Source organism: Vicugna pacos, chromosome 1, assembly GCF_048564905.1.
Source record: "Vicugna pacos chromosome 1, VicPac4, whole genome shotgun sequence".
Taxonomy (NCBI): Eukaryota; Metazoa; Chordata; class Mammalia; order Artiodactyla; family Camelidae; genus Vicugna; species Vicugna pacos.
The window spans coordinates 99,059,974-99,074,076 of NC_132987.1; positions in this window are offsets into that span (position 1 = coordinate 99,059,974).

The window sequence follows — 14,103 nt, forward strand, 5'->3', positions numbered from 1 at the left end:
AATAAATTATTATTATTACCAGAAGAACGATTTTCAAATAGCAGCAGCTAGCTTTCGATTACTTTTGTTGTAGCAGGGACTATTCTAATTTCTTTGTATACATTAACTCACTTAATCCCTATAAGGTAAGGAGTAGCTGTTGTAATTATTCCATTTTACATATGCAGAAAATCAGGGCACCCTGCTAATTAACAGTGGGGTGCAATTTGACTCCAGACAATATGGTTCTGGTCCCTCTCAACTGCTATGCTATACTTTATTACACATGGAACATATATATACAAAAGCAGAACTTTGCTGATTGAAGTTGAAGAACTCAGGCCTAAAGCTTTGTGAGCTCTCTCTGTAGTGGAAGGTTCAAACTTGGCTGAGTTGACTTTGATAACCTGCTCTAAACCAGACCATGGGGCTTCCTGGGAACAAACAGCTTTGCAAAGAGATGTAAGCAGCCAGTGGGGAAAGCCAGAAATTTAGAATACTGGGCCTTCTGAGAGAAGGAAGAAAATCAACAATACCTTAGAAAAAATTTCAGTATTTTTCCAGAGCATGCTACATCAGTAGGTTCTTCCTTATCTTAGTGCATCATTTGACATTTTTATGTTTCTTGGATCAAATATTATTCAAAGTATTGTTAGTCTTGAAATAATTCTTCCACATCTCATAAAGACTGGGCGTGTTGATTACGAGGACTGACAAATCAAATCTTAAGATACATTTTTTTCTTACTTAAATAAGGTAATCTCACTTTAAAGTAAACGATAGAAATTAGTTTCAGTAGAGCGGTTTTCCTCAAAAGATAAGACTGGAAATCTTTTTCTTTATTGTTTTTCTTACAGCCTCAGTGGAAAGTGAAATATTTTACCCTTATATCTACCTTAATTTTCCACCTGCTTTCTGAAAGGATCTAATTATGGACACAAAAATAGTAACAATAACATTACAAAACACTTACTATGAGCCAGACACTCTTCTAAGTGCAGACATATATTTTACTTAATTCTCACAGTAACCTTATGATATACATTGTTTGATCATCCTTATTTTACAGATGAGGAAACCAAAGTGTAAAACTGTTGAGATAAAAGATCAGGGAGTCAAATATAGGCAGTGTGGTTTTACAGAACATACCTTTAACCACTACGCAAGGCCACCTCTCAACAACTTAACCACCACCAACAAAAAAAAAATCAATTAATAAAAATAGCAGTTAAATGGAAATATGTCTTAAGAGTTTTCTAACACCATAAATATATAAGGGTCTCCTCAAGACCCAGTCTCAATCTGTCCAAAACTGAATTAATCACCTTCTCTTCAAAGCTTATCATCCTCTGTATCTGTCAGGATACATTAAGTTATTGCACAGCAACAAATGATCCTGTTAGCTCAGTGGCTTAAAGGAGAAAGCTATATTTTTGACCAGTGAGGGCTTTGTAGCATGTCATCCTGATTCTGGGATCCAGGTGGATGGAGTAATGTCCATTTGGAACATAGTCAGTCTCATGGAAGAAGGAAAAGAAAACATTGTGAATCAAGTGCCTGCTCTTGAAACTTTCTCCTTGCAGAGAAACATGGCACTCCCAAAGGAGGTCACATGGTCCTAAGTGAATCAACAGGTCAGGGATATAAATTTACTGCAGAGGAAGGAACAAGTTTTGGTGAGCAATGATATATTCAACTAAAGTCTCCATCTTAATTTATTAGCATCACCACTCACATAAGCTAGAAACCTGGAATTTATTCCTACATTGTATTTCTTCATCACCTGCCATAAAAAACAATAGTTAAGACATATATAGTCCTCATTCTAAACACTTCTCTCAAACATTCACTTGCCTCATTTTCCAGTGCTCTCTCAGATCTCGAAATCTTTCTCCTAGTCCTGGCCATAGCTTCCTAACAGACTTTTCACCCTCTATTTAGCCTCATCCCCTTTCAATCATTGTCTGCACTGTCACCAAAGTGATGGTGATAAACTAAAATATAATAATTTTCTCCATTGATTACAATTCTTTGATTTTTTTTTGTCTTCTACAGCATGGATATGAAAAAGCATCCCCCTGCCAAGATTGTTCTTATACCATGTAGCCAACCCCCATGAAGAGTTACGCACTAGTCGTCCACCTAACTCTTTGCAATTCATTGAGCACACCGTGACATTTTGTTTTTGATCCTTAAATGAGGCTAGTCTGTCTACAGAATTGCCTACATCCTGTCTCCACCAGGCAAAAGTCCACTTCAATAAATATCACTTCTCTTGTGAAAAGTTTTCTCTTCTCTTCTGATGGGTGTTCCCAACTTGGCATGACAGTGCATTCTGAATGAGAGGTGACATTAATTCAGTCTGCTCATTCTGTCTGTTCATTATTTCACATTTCTTTTATATAACAATTATTTCTTTGCATTTCTGTAACTTCTATTGGCTGTGAACTATTTGAAGGAAATGTTTGTGTTATTCATTTGCATCTGCAGTGCCTACCACAGTGCCCAGAATGCAACTACTCAGTAAATCTTGAACAATTAATGAATTCTCCTTAAATAGCAATAGGAGAGAATTGAGAATGTGGGTGAAGATATTTCTAATCAGAGAAGGAATCTACACAAGTCCATGGGAAATATAACAGAGAGTGGGCTTAATAAAGAAGAGAATTAAAAAAGAGAGAAGATTCTGCTAAGATATGCAAACAAGAAAAGATGAAAGAAAAGGAATTTGGGAGAAAGATTAAGTTCAATGTTTGATTAAATTAGAGACTAAATTGTGAGAGTCAACAAGTTTATGTTGTAGCTTTAACTTTCTTATAAAACATGACGATTAGTTTCTGTCTTTTAGCAAAAGACAATCTTTTATTTTCATATTCCTTCTTTTAAAATTAAGTTGACATAAAGGGAGGCCATATTTGATTTACAGTGAAAATGGCCTATTTTTCTGGAATTTTATTTTCTTCAAGCTCCTGAGACCTTTAACATCAAAATTTTGTTTAAATATGTTTCTGTGAAATGTTAACTATTTATAGTAATGAAATATATTAAATTTAAAATTTTTGGTCTTTATCTCTTCTAGTTCCTGTTCTGCTGATCGTAAAGAGTTTTGATGTATTCTTCCTCTTAGAGATGCATAAAAATAAAAATTTTCAGTACTCTTGATTTAACCTGGTACTAGAATACCAACATTGTAGTTAAGTTAATGTACTTAAATTACTTATAATTAGATGTTTGCAATAAAATCATTTTTATACAGAAACTAGAGTAAGTATGGGTAAAAAGAATTATAATTTAGAAAATCTTCTAATATATTCCATGTGTATAGCACTTATTTAGTAGAAGATTGCTTGGATTTTTCAATAGAATTCACTAGCAGGAAATAAAAAAAAAAATTTGTTCTGAACAAGGAAAGTTCTCCTTGTCCCACAGGAGTTGAAGTGATCTCTTATTAAGCTTGGATATTATTTTTCAGACTCGCCTCTGGACTCAAATATTATTTCTCCAAATATAATCGTGCAGAAAGCATGATGGAATGGATAGGCTTGTAGGACAAAAAAGATTTGCTAAAAGCCTTTGAAAGGAGCAACAGAAAAACAAAAGGACCGGTTTCAACAGTGAGATTGGATTGTGGTTTGATGTGCCTAGAAAAAGTTTAAACCCTCCAAAAAAAAAATTCAGTTATGTCCCCGCAACGTAACTGGCAGATGAGAAAACGTGCTAGTAGAACTCAGGGGAAATGCGTCGTGCATGATGAGTTGGAATCAGATAAAGAAGTAAATGAAGAAAAAGGTCAGGCTCATTTGGACAAAATTAAATGTTGAGGCTAAATTTAAAATAATCAAGAGTATTCAGGATTTCTGCCCACTCACCCCACCAGATCTGATGACCAAAATATATTTTGAGGAAAGCAATTGAAAAATTGTATAAAATCAGACCAATGTGTTACTGCAATCAATGACTCAAAAAGGTGGAAAATGAATGGATAATCCTCTCAGTTACTTTATGAAATGAATGGATTGTATCTATCAAATATACACTGAAAAAAAGATCACGGGAGATGCCTTTAGCAGGTTGATGATTAAGTTTATCTCAGAACTTTTTACAGCAGTAGTGCTCCTGGAGTGCTCTGTACTCTAAAGGAATGATCAGGAATAACACAAACATCAGGGAAAGACCAGGACCTCATCTGGATAATTAAAGGTGAAAGAGGCAACTTTCTTAACAGAAAAGAATCTCTGGGGAGTGATGGAAATGTTAGCTAACTTGACTGTGGTGGTGGTTTCACTGGTGTATACATCTACCAGAATTCATCAGACTGTACAACTGAAATACATGCAGTTTATTGTACAAGAATCATACCACAATAAAAGTGTTAAAAAAAAAAGAACCTCCCATTCCAAAAATAGCATTGAGGACTGGCCTTTTTGCCAAGGAAAAGAATCCTAGAAAAGTTTTCCTGTTTATACACCACCTTGTTCTAAAAATGTTGGAAAGTATCTTAATAGGATAACCAAAAATACCCATAAAATTATAAAATAACAAAGGGGGAAATACACAGTAAAGGGAAGATGAGGGCAAGGATATAAAATTGAATCTGGAATGAAGCTCATGAAATTAGAATACTCGAATCATTTATTTGGTTTTAAGCTTTCTAACCGTCAATGCAAAAAGTGGGAAACATTATAAAATTCAGCTCCCATAAAATAAAAGCTGAGCAATTGCTCAGAGGTACTGGTTCTATGACAAGAAAGGTATCTCTTCAGAAGGTTTTCATAAAGACAACCCCATGTAATAAAGTGAAAAAATCTAAACATCCTTAAAACCAACATAATCAAGTTTGGTAGGGCTGTTATTTTAAATTTTAAAATAACCCTAAGCCGAGGCTGATGGCATTGCAGAAAGCTGCTTTTCAGTGATAGAGAGGCCAAGAGTACATTTTAGCATTCTGCATTTTAGCATTTCTTGAGGAGCAGGTGAACCGTATATCCTCCAGGAATTCTGTCATAAATGCTACTTCTGCCTATTAAATTTTAAACGAGGATCGGGTGACAAGAAATTCAGAAACGTACTCTTGAAAGTATCTCTAGTGGAGCTATTCTCTGCTGCTAAATGAGTGAAGATCCATATATTATGAGTAAAAGTATATGTTCTAGGGCCAAATTTATTTAGGAAGGTTGATTGGTTTTAATTGAAGCTGGGACATCAAAATGCTGCCAGGGCCTAACAGACACCTAGAGACTCTAAATAAATTTTTAAAAATATTTCTATTAAACTAGAGTTTGGAGAATAGGCTGCACATTAGGACAAACAATTGTTAGGGCAAACAATTGCTTCCTGGCATACTTCTTGAAAGGGCAGGTAACAAATCCCAATGGTCCACGATTGCATCTCTAATTAATCTATTAATAAAACAGGCTAAATATGTCTGAATGAATTTTGCAATCTGTTACCATCTTTTAACAAGGGTACAATGTTGGATGGCAGGACCCTTTTTTTTTTTAGTTAAAAGGCTGTTTTAAGTTTTGTAATGAAACGACTTGGCTCAGATTTTATTATTTTCATAAATAGGTCTCAATCAGGATTCTTTTCAATAAAATGAAACTATAAAAGCAGGAGTTCTTCCTTATTATCTTCTCCCCCTAAGGCTGACAGTAAAAGTGGTATTAAAGGCATAGGTATGTGTGTTCCCTTACTGAGGTTTTTGAGAAGCACAGCCCACACTTAAGCTAGAAATGTGCCACAATCTACAATGTGACTGCTCGCTGCTACTGCCATGAGGTTTGAAAACCAAACATGGAATTTGATACCCAGCAAGAATTATCACTCATCAAGGCAGATTCATTACTTGGTATTAAAATATTTTTTAAAAGTTGAAGACTTCCCAAGTTGCTTTAAAAATTATTTTGAATGAAAGTGCTAAAAAATGATTTATCAGCACAGAGTTTTAAAATTCCAATGGGCATGAAAATATTCATAGTTATCATCATAAAAAGTGAAATAAATCTAAATGAATTACAATCATCATGCATTTATAATTACTAGTTATATTTTTAAAGAAAAAAATTTCATGGCATTATTGGATCTCATATTCCCTTGAATTCACCCAGGAGAATTTTGACAATTTGCTATAATTCATAAGTGAATCTGCCAACGTGACTGTGCCACTCTCAAAAATTGAGAATAACAGTCTAACAATGCAAAACTTACTATTTCTCATTTAGATCTTCATGACTGATACTTTAAGTAGAAGATATATTTTCTAAAGGTTAAAAATACAGGACCATAGTATTGCATATTATGATAAAATACAGAACAGGTTAGCTGTATTCTTGGGAATAAAACCAAAACTAAGCAATAGTTGGACACACAAACATAGTCCCTGCGTAGGCAAACAGTCTCTAATCAATATGCCAAAATGGCATTTAGGGAGAATTCATAACATTCTTCTTACTATAGATTCAATGCAACTAAAATGAGGATTAAAGATGTTAAGGCTTTATCCACGAATGTTCACTACATAATGTAACTTTAAAGGCTGGTCTTGAAGAGCTTTCCAACAGTCCATTCAATTAAATATTTATTGAGTGCCCTCTAGGGGTTTGGCATTAGGTGAGCTTCAGAGGCGCACAGACCAGAGAACACATAATCTTTGAATTTTTGGATCAGCCTAAGAAACAATTCTTTGTACTAACAATCTCATACACAGTAGGAAACAATCCTTTCATACCCTCCTTATTGTATGTGAACAATGTTTGGTACTAAAATAAAGTGGCTCTCTAAAATGTATCATAAAAGAGAAGCATGCTTTTTGAGATCAGAAAAATTTTGCACAGAATATTACTGGTGCCTGTAATTTGTTTAATAGGAAGAATATAGTCTGTTATATAAGGAAAATGTATTGTTTCCCAGCAAAGGGAGTCAATGGAACCAAAGTGAGACACAGGATAAATCAGAACTCAGACCAACCTTTGGCATAGCAAGTAGATTACTCTGACTGCAGTAGTAGGAAAATAAATCTGACAGTGTATAAAAGTAGTGTGAAGTCTCCTGTCAAAACATTTTTAAAACATAATATTGATTGTTTTAACTCTGAGTAAGATAAGTTTATTTTACAATAGTTGGAAAAGAGATAAAAGCATAAAGATGAAAAAAATCACTTACTGAAATTTATTTATCTTTTAGCTATAAATACTCACAAACCTACATACCCTTAGTTGTAGAATCACAACTATAGAGTCCTGGTATGTATCTTTGTCTAACTGCATCCTCAGAATTTCTTCAGATCATTAAAAACCTTCTATAAATATTCTCTTAGTGGTTTCGTAGTATTCCAACATGCAGGTTTCATTGGTTTTTCTCTAGGGATGAATATGCTGCTTGTTTTATTATTTTTGGTATGACAAATATTCTTACCTAAAAAAAAACTCTTGGCATCATTGACTTAGAGGCTATTTTGCTAAAAGTGTAACTATGGTACCAAAAGACAAAAATATTTGTAAGCCATCTAGCATAAAGTGTCGTACCTCTCCAGAAAGGCTGGTCCAATATAAACTCACACAAGCAGAACCTATGAAAATCCCCTGTAGACCCAGGCACGTGTTGTAATGTGTCATTAAAGACTCTTTTGCCAGATTGAGAGACGGAAACAGCACTGTTTAAATGTGCACTGACTTGGTAAGATTTTGAACCGGACCCTAAAGGAGGGAGAGAATTTGGGGAAGAACTCAAAGTAAACACAAGTGCCTGCTGTTTTAGGTAAGAGTTGTAAAGATCTTCGAGAAATAAAACTGCTTCTGAAATGAAACAAAAGTGGTCACTTAAAACAGACCATTTGGGAAAGAAGGGTCCGAATCAAGGCTTGGAAAAGGAAGTGTATTAGTCAGCACGGGCTTCCGTAACAAAATGTTACAGACTGGGAGGCTTAAACAACAGAAACATATTTCTCTCAGTGCTGGAGGCTGGAAATCCAAGATCAAGATGCTGGCTGATGCAGTGTCTGGTGCGAGCTGTCTCCCTGCCTTGCAGATGGCTGCCTCACTGTGTCCTCACATGGTGGAGAAAGAGAGATCTCTTCCTCTTCTTATAAAGCAACAGTCCTACTGGATTAGGGCCCCATCCCTATGATCTCACTTAATCTTAATTTCTTCCTAAAGACCTTGTTTTTAGATATAGTCATATTGAAGGTTAGGGCTTCAATATACAAATTTGGGTTGATAAAAATCCAGTCCATGGCAAGAAAGACTGAATTCGTTCACACTCATGAACAAACAATTTCACGACTGCTGGAATAAGCATAAATAGCAAGATCACTACCTTCAACAGGAAACGCAGAAAACTTTTCAGTAACATGCTCATCTTGTAGCATTCTGCTACATGCCAGGAAAGGAGCTTTTATATGTCACAAGAGCAGTTGGGGATATAACGGGTGGGATCCTTAAAACTGGGGCGGTAGAGTTGTGAATCAACAACTCTGATATTATTTTAAACCCCAAGGTTAGATGAGACACCTACAGCAGCAGCAGAGTGACAAGTCATGGTCTGTGAGCAAGCACTGGGGGTGCCACAGGCAGGCAATAACCAAATGTGTTGCTGAAATGAATCCTCAGTGATTAGAAGAAAGGAGGTACCTTGTAGTAGGGCTCGAAGCTAAGATTAAAATGCCAAATTTATGAACCTTTGTTGTCATCTTAAAAAAAAACTTTATCTATACTCCTTTCAAGTGAGAGAATGATTTTGACATGTCTGTAGTGAGCATTAGCTTATTGAGTCGAAAACAGAAATCATTGACACTTCCAGGACAACGTTAACTTATTAAAGTGTTACAAAAGTCTTGACTAAATTATAAGCCCTTAAACTTTGTTGTGTTGTTATTTGTGGAATTCCTCACTTCTGAGACATGATAACCAACTTGACCAAGATTCACCTTCACTCTTCACGGGTCATTGTGGTGGAAGGTCTAATTCCAGAGACAAACTAGAGACCTATTTCAATAAGAAAGTTTCAATAAACAATCTTTGTATGGAGAATCATTTGGAGAAATATTTTCAGAACATGATCCAAGAAATTACAGCCTGGAGAGTATCCCATAGTAGAGTGCTTCAAGGTGACACAAGGGACTTGAGCTTCTGTCGAAAGACGAGTATATTTTACTGGAGAGATAAACATCAAAACTAGATTTGGAACTGAGCTACCTAAGCTCAACTTATTTCGAAATCTTCCCATAGTCAGTCTATCTAAGTAAGTGGAGACGTGCAGGAAATTTTCCAAAATAAGATAAGCTTGAAATGGTCACTCTACACACACACACACACACACACACACACACACACACACACACACACACACACACACAAAACGTGTATAAACAGACATATGCATTAGACACACACATATATCTCCATATATCTATATCCACATGTCTATATCACATATATGTGTATATACAAAAAACTAAAATGTGTATTTAGATTTTTACACGTAAGTGTTGGCTGCAATAAAAGTATAAATATTTAAATGTATTGTTGGAAAAGAATGAACATTTTTTTCTGCATCTCGTTTTCAGTGAACCCCTAGCCTACAGATACCCAGTAGCAACATCTTTATCTCCTAAGGCATTGGGTAGGAAAGGGACAGTGGCTTAGAAAGAGGCAAAGGTTAGAAGGTAGCAGCTCAATCAGTAAACACATAAAAGGAGGATTAGTGGTATTCACCTTCTCTCCAAAATAAAGCAGTGGATTTCCCTCCTAATCCTCAAACCCCATACCCCTATTCTCCCCCTAAAATATCTAATGACAGCCAGATCGTGAGCGCAGAACTATTTCTGTTTCTGACACGTACGTGTGTCTCCTTGTTCAGATCAATCATCACAAAATGACAGGTTCCAGATGCTTTCTAACGTTTACTTTGGGGAAAATCTTTTAAAATAAATGCCAGGACAAACTTGTATTTTTCTCTTACTGTTCTGTTATTTGTACTGGCCTCTCAAAACCTTCTGTCCTCATGTCAACTGTCTTGACAAGATGAGATGAAACTTAGTAGCATCTAACAGTAATGGAAGATACTTATTTTGGTGCAAATTTATTAAAATTCTGTTTCAGGAATAATGATTTATACATGTAGAATTGCAACCATGAACAATATCCAATACAATGTTAGAAAGACATACACTGAGGTTTTCCAGTTCACTAGAATGCGAAACTGTAATTACTCAAGGTGTCTATAAGGTTATAAGTATTGTGACTGAAATGCTAGAATCTACTCTATATTATAAATGAAGAACTTTTGGAACTTGATCTTTAGATACGTCTCAAGTCAATCACAAGGTTGTTTCTCATTTTTGAGGCTCAATTCTACTTAATTTCAATTTCTACTTCCTTCATCCAATTATTCTTGCTCTGTGGCAGATTTTATTAAACCATATAATTTGACTTTATCATTAATTAGATGGAGAGCCTGCCAATATTGCATTTTACCTTTTGCCTCTTAATGATGATTAAGATGAGCTATGCTTTCGTCCAGTAATCTTTGTATAGTACCAAGAAAGGACTGCACAAAACTCGGCTACTGAGGGTTAATCACTGGGTTCCAATGAATTTCCTGTTAAAAGAAAATGTACCTTTAAATCTGAAAGAGTATAAAATGTCTTGGACTTATTACTTATCTACTTATTGCTTGGGGTCAGGTATGCAGACTATTCACCCCCAGAAAGGTTTTATTTATGTAGCTATTAACTGGCTTATACATGACAATAAAAGCCATCCTACAAAAATAAAATTCCCTCACCTCAGGCATTTCATGATTTGACTAAAGGTTATTTGCTTCCAGGGTAAGGAACATCCTTGTACATACCAAGAACATTACTAATGTTATTTTAATTGAAATATAGTTGACATACAATATTATGTTAATTTTAGGTGTACTACATAGTGATTTGACATTCACATACATTATGAAATAATCACTACAGTAAGTCTAGGAACCATCTGTCCCCAAAGTTATTACAATTCTATTGACCATATTCCTTATATTACATCTTCATGACTTATGTATTATGTAACTGGAAATTTATACTTCTTAATCCCCTTCATCTATTTTGCTTATCCCCCGACTCCCATCCCTTCTGGCAACCTACTTTTTCTCTGTATCTATGAGTCTGTTTCTGTTTTCTTTTGTTTATTTGTTTTGTTTTTTAGACTTCACATATAAGTAAGATCATGCAATATTCATCCTTTTCTGTGTTATTTCACTTAGTATAATATTCTCTAGATTGATCTATGTTGTTGCAAATGGCAAGATTTCATTTTTATGGCTAAATAATATTCCATTGTATATATGTACCACATCATCTTTATCCCTTTATGTATTGATGAATACTTAAGTTGCTTCCATATCTTAGTTACTATAAATAATGCTGCATTGCTAATTTTTAATGATTTTTTTAATTGATGAACACACATTAGCTTTTGGTAGCAGCATTCAAGGGCAACTCCTTGAGAGCTTTCTTTGTAGTCCTCTAATATTTCGCTTATTGACAGTGGTTTTGTCTACTCCTTGCTTCTTTCATTTCATACTACTGGCCCTTTATTTCCACTCTTTACCAACCAAGATGTGGTTAGATATTGATTTAAGCACAAGAGACACAGTGATTTCACTGAAGGTGTGGGAACATTTTGCTTCCCTTGTCTCAGTTTTTGCCATGCACAGAGGGGGATCTCCAACTTGATGGAATACTTCTTCCATTTCCTCCGCCATCCCTTACTCTCATACTTGTTGTCACTATTAAGCACACAAATGTGCAGGCACACACACACACACACTCTCATCCTCACACAAACATCCTTTCTGTATAACTTTCCCTCTTAGAACATTGCACTCTCATTCCTGTGTCCCCACTCTGTATTTTCTGGTCAATTCTTACACATTAATAAAGGGTTAAATTAGGCATTTCCTTTAAAAGTCTTCATTGACACTCTAAATACTGTATTAATTTTGGCTCTTCTATATTTGCTAAGGAACTTGAATGAGGTTTTTGATGTAAAAGTATTTCAGCCTATTGTCAAAGATGCAGTACTGCATTTTTCTATTTGTTTGTGTGATATCCCCCACCAGCCTGGGAGTTCTCTAAGAGTATATGCAGTGTCACTGCACCCAATCAGCTGGTGCAGCACTCAGCACTTAGCATGTGTTCAATCAATACTATTGAATAAGTGAACAGATGGATGTCTGTGGATTTGAACCATATATATCTGTGTTGTCTAACATGGTAGCCATTACCTATGTGTGTCAATTGAATGCTTAGAATATGACTAGTCCAAAATATACTCAAGTATAAAATGCGCACCATATTTTGAAGAGTTACTATGGAAAAAAGGTAAACTATCCCATGACTAATTTTCTATGAATCACATCTTAAAATAACCTTTTTTGATTTAGGGATTAAATAAAAACTATTAAAATTAATTTTGCTTGTTCTTATTGCTTCCTTTAATGTAGTTACTTGAAAATTGTAAACTAAACGTGTGGCTCACATCCATGGCTCATGTTATATTTCTGTTGGACAGCACTGGTGTAAATGACACAGCCTCCAGACACAGCATCATCACCCCATTATTACAGACTTCTTGTCATTCATTGTTAGGTGAGACATTGTCTTACTGTCAAGGAGCTTTTGAAATAGTAATATTTAAAATCTTCTCTAAGTTTTTTCTTAATTTAAGCCCTCTAATTACTCAATACTCTAGTGTTTTTAATAACAATAAATTAGATTATTGAAATGATACAATCTAGGAATAGAAGTTTCAATGTATTAAAATTAGAAGTCCAATATGTTCAGAATATGTTCTCATTTTAGAGTTTATTCAAAAGAAAAGAATGACTCTAGACTATCATGGTTGGATATAACATTCTGCATGAATGGAAGTGTTTTATATCTGTGCTGTTCAACAGAGTAGTTAGTATGTGTGGCTATTTGAAGACATGAAATACAGTTAGCGTGACTGGTGAAATTCTTAGTTTTATTAATTTAAATAGCCACATGTGGCTATTATTTACTGTACTGGACATTGTACCTCTAGACAAAAAGGTAATTACTGCCCTATAGCTAGCAGTAGTGAATTTCAAGTTAATTTACCTTAAAATTCCATGTTGAGAATATTTCTATCTCACTTAAATTATCAGCAACTAAAACGTAAAGTTTAATAAACTTAAAATGGTTCAAATACTTAAAAAATATTTTGCCTACTGGGTTTTTAGGAGTTTTTCCTTTTGAAATAAGGACATACTTATTTAAGTTACGAGCAAGATCTACTTATATGTTAATCATCTGATATCAGCATTCCTTCATGTACTTAAGTTATATGTTTGATTTGTAATTAAAATGAGAACATTCATTAAAAAACAATTTAAAAAATCCTCCCAAGTCCTTTTTTGTTTGTTTTTACATTTTATAAGCCCACTACTTTTGAAACTCTATGTGAATGATTAATTGAGGATAACCTAAACCTCTGGAAGTCATTTACAGGGGGGCTTTATTGTGTAAAAACAATTTCTGATTTGCAGATATGCAAAATGAATTGTGTATTTAAAATGCTAAACCTCATTATTCTGATTTGTCTCCTGCAGAATGTCCAGAAAATAGGTCTTTAAAGAACAAGATGTAATTAACATTCAATTTTATGTGTCTTAATTGTGAGCTAATATCTGATTGAATAGGTAACATTCCTACCTGTTGTTTTCATCCAGGGAAGTACTAGGGTCATAGAGCTGGCAAGGTTATTCAACAAATTTTTTTCATTTTGTAGATTGGAAGTATTAGTCTCAGTGATTTCACTTTGTGAAAGTCATATAGCAGAGACTGAGATGAGGACTATTTGATTTTTAGAAACTGGTAGATAACTATTGTCTTTTAAAATTTTATCATTTTCCTTGAAAAGTGTGTAACATATCTGTAATCCATGACCCAAGAACGTCCCACATCTATGCGGTCATAGCAGAAAGGAAAGAAAACTAACCTTTACTGAACACCTGCTCTGGACTGAGAATCACGCCCAATGTCTCCATGTACTGTTGCTTCCTGCGATCCTGTGATCAGCCTTTCAGGAGGCATATAAGGAAAGGAGGTCTCTC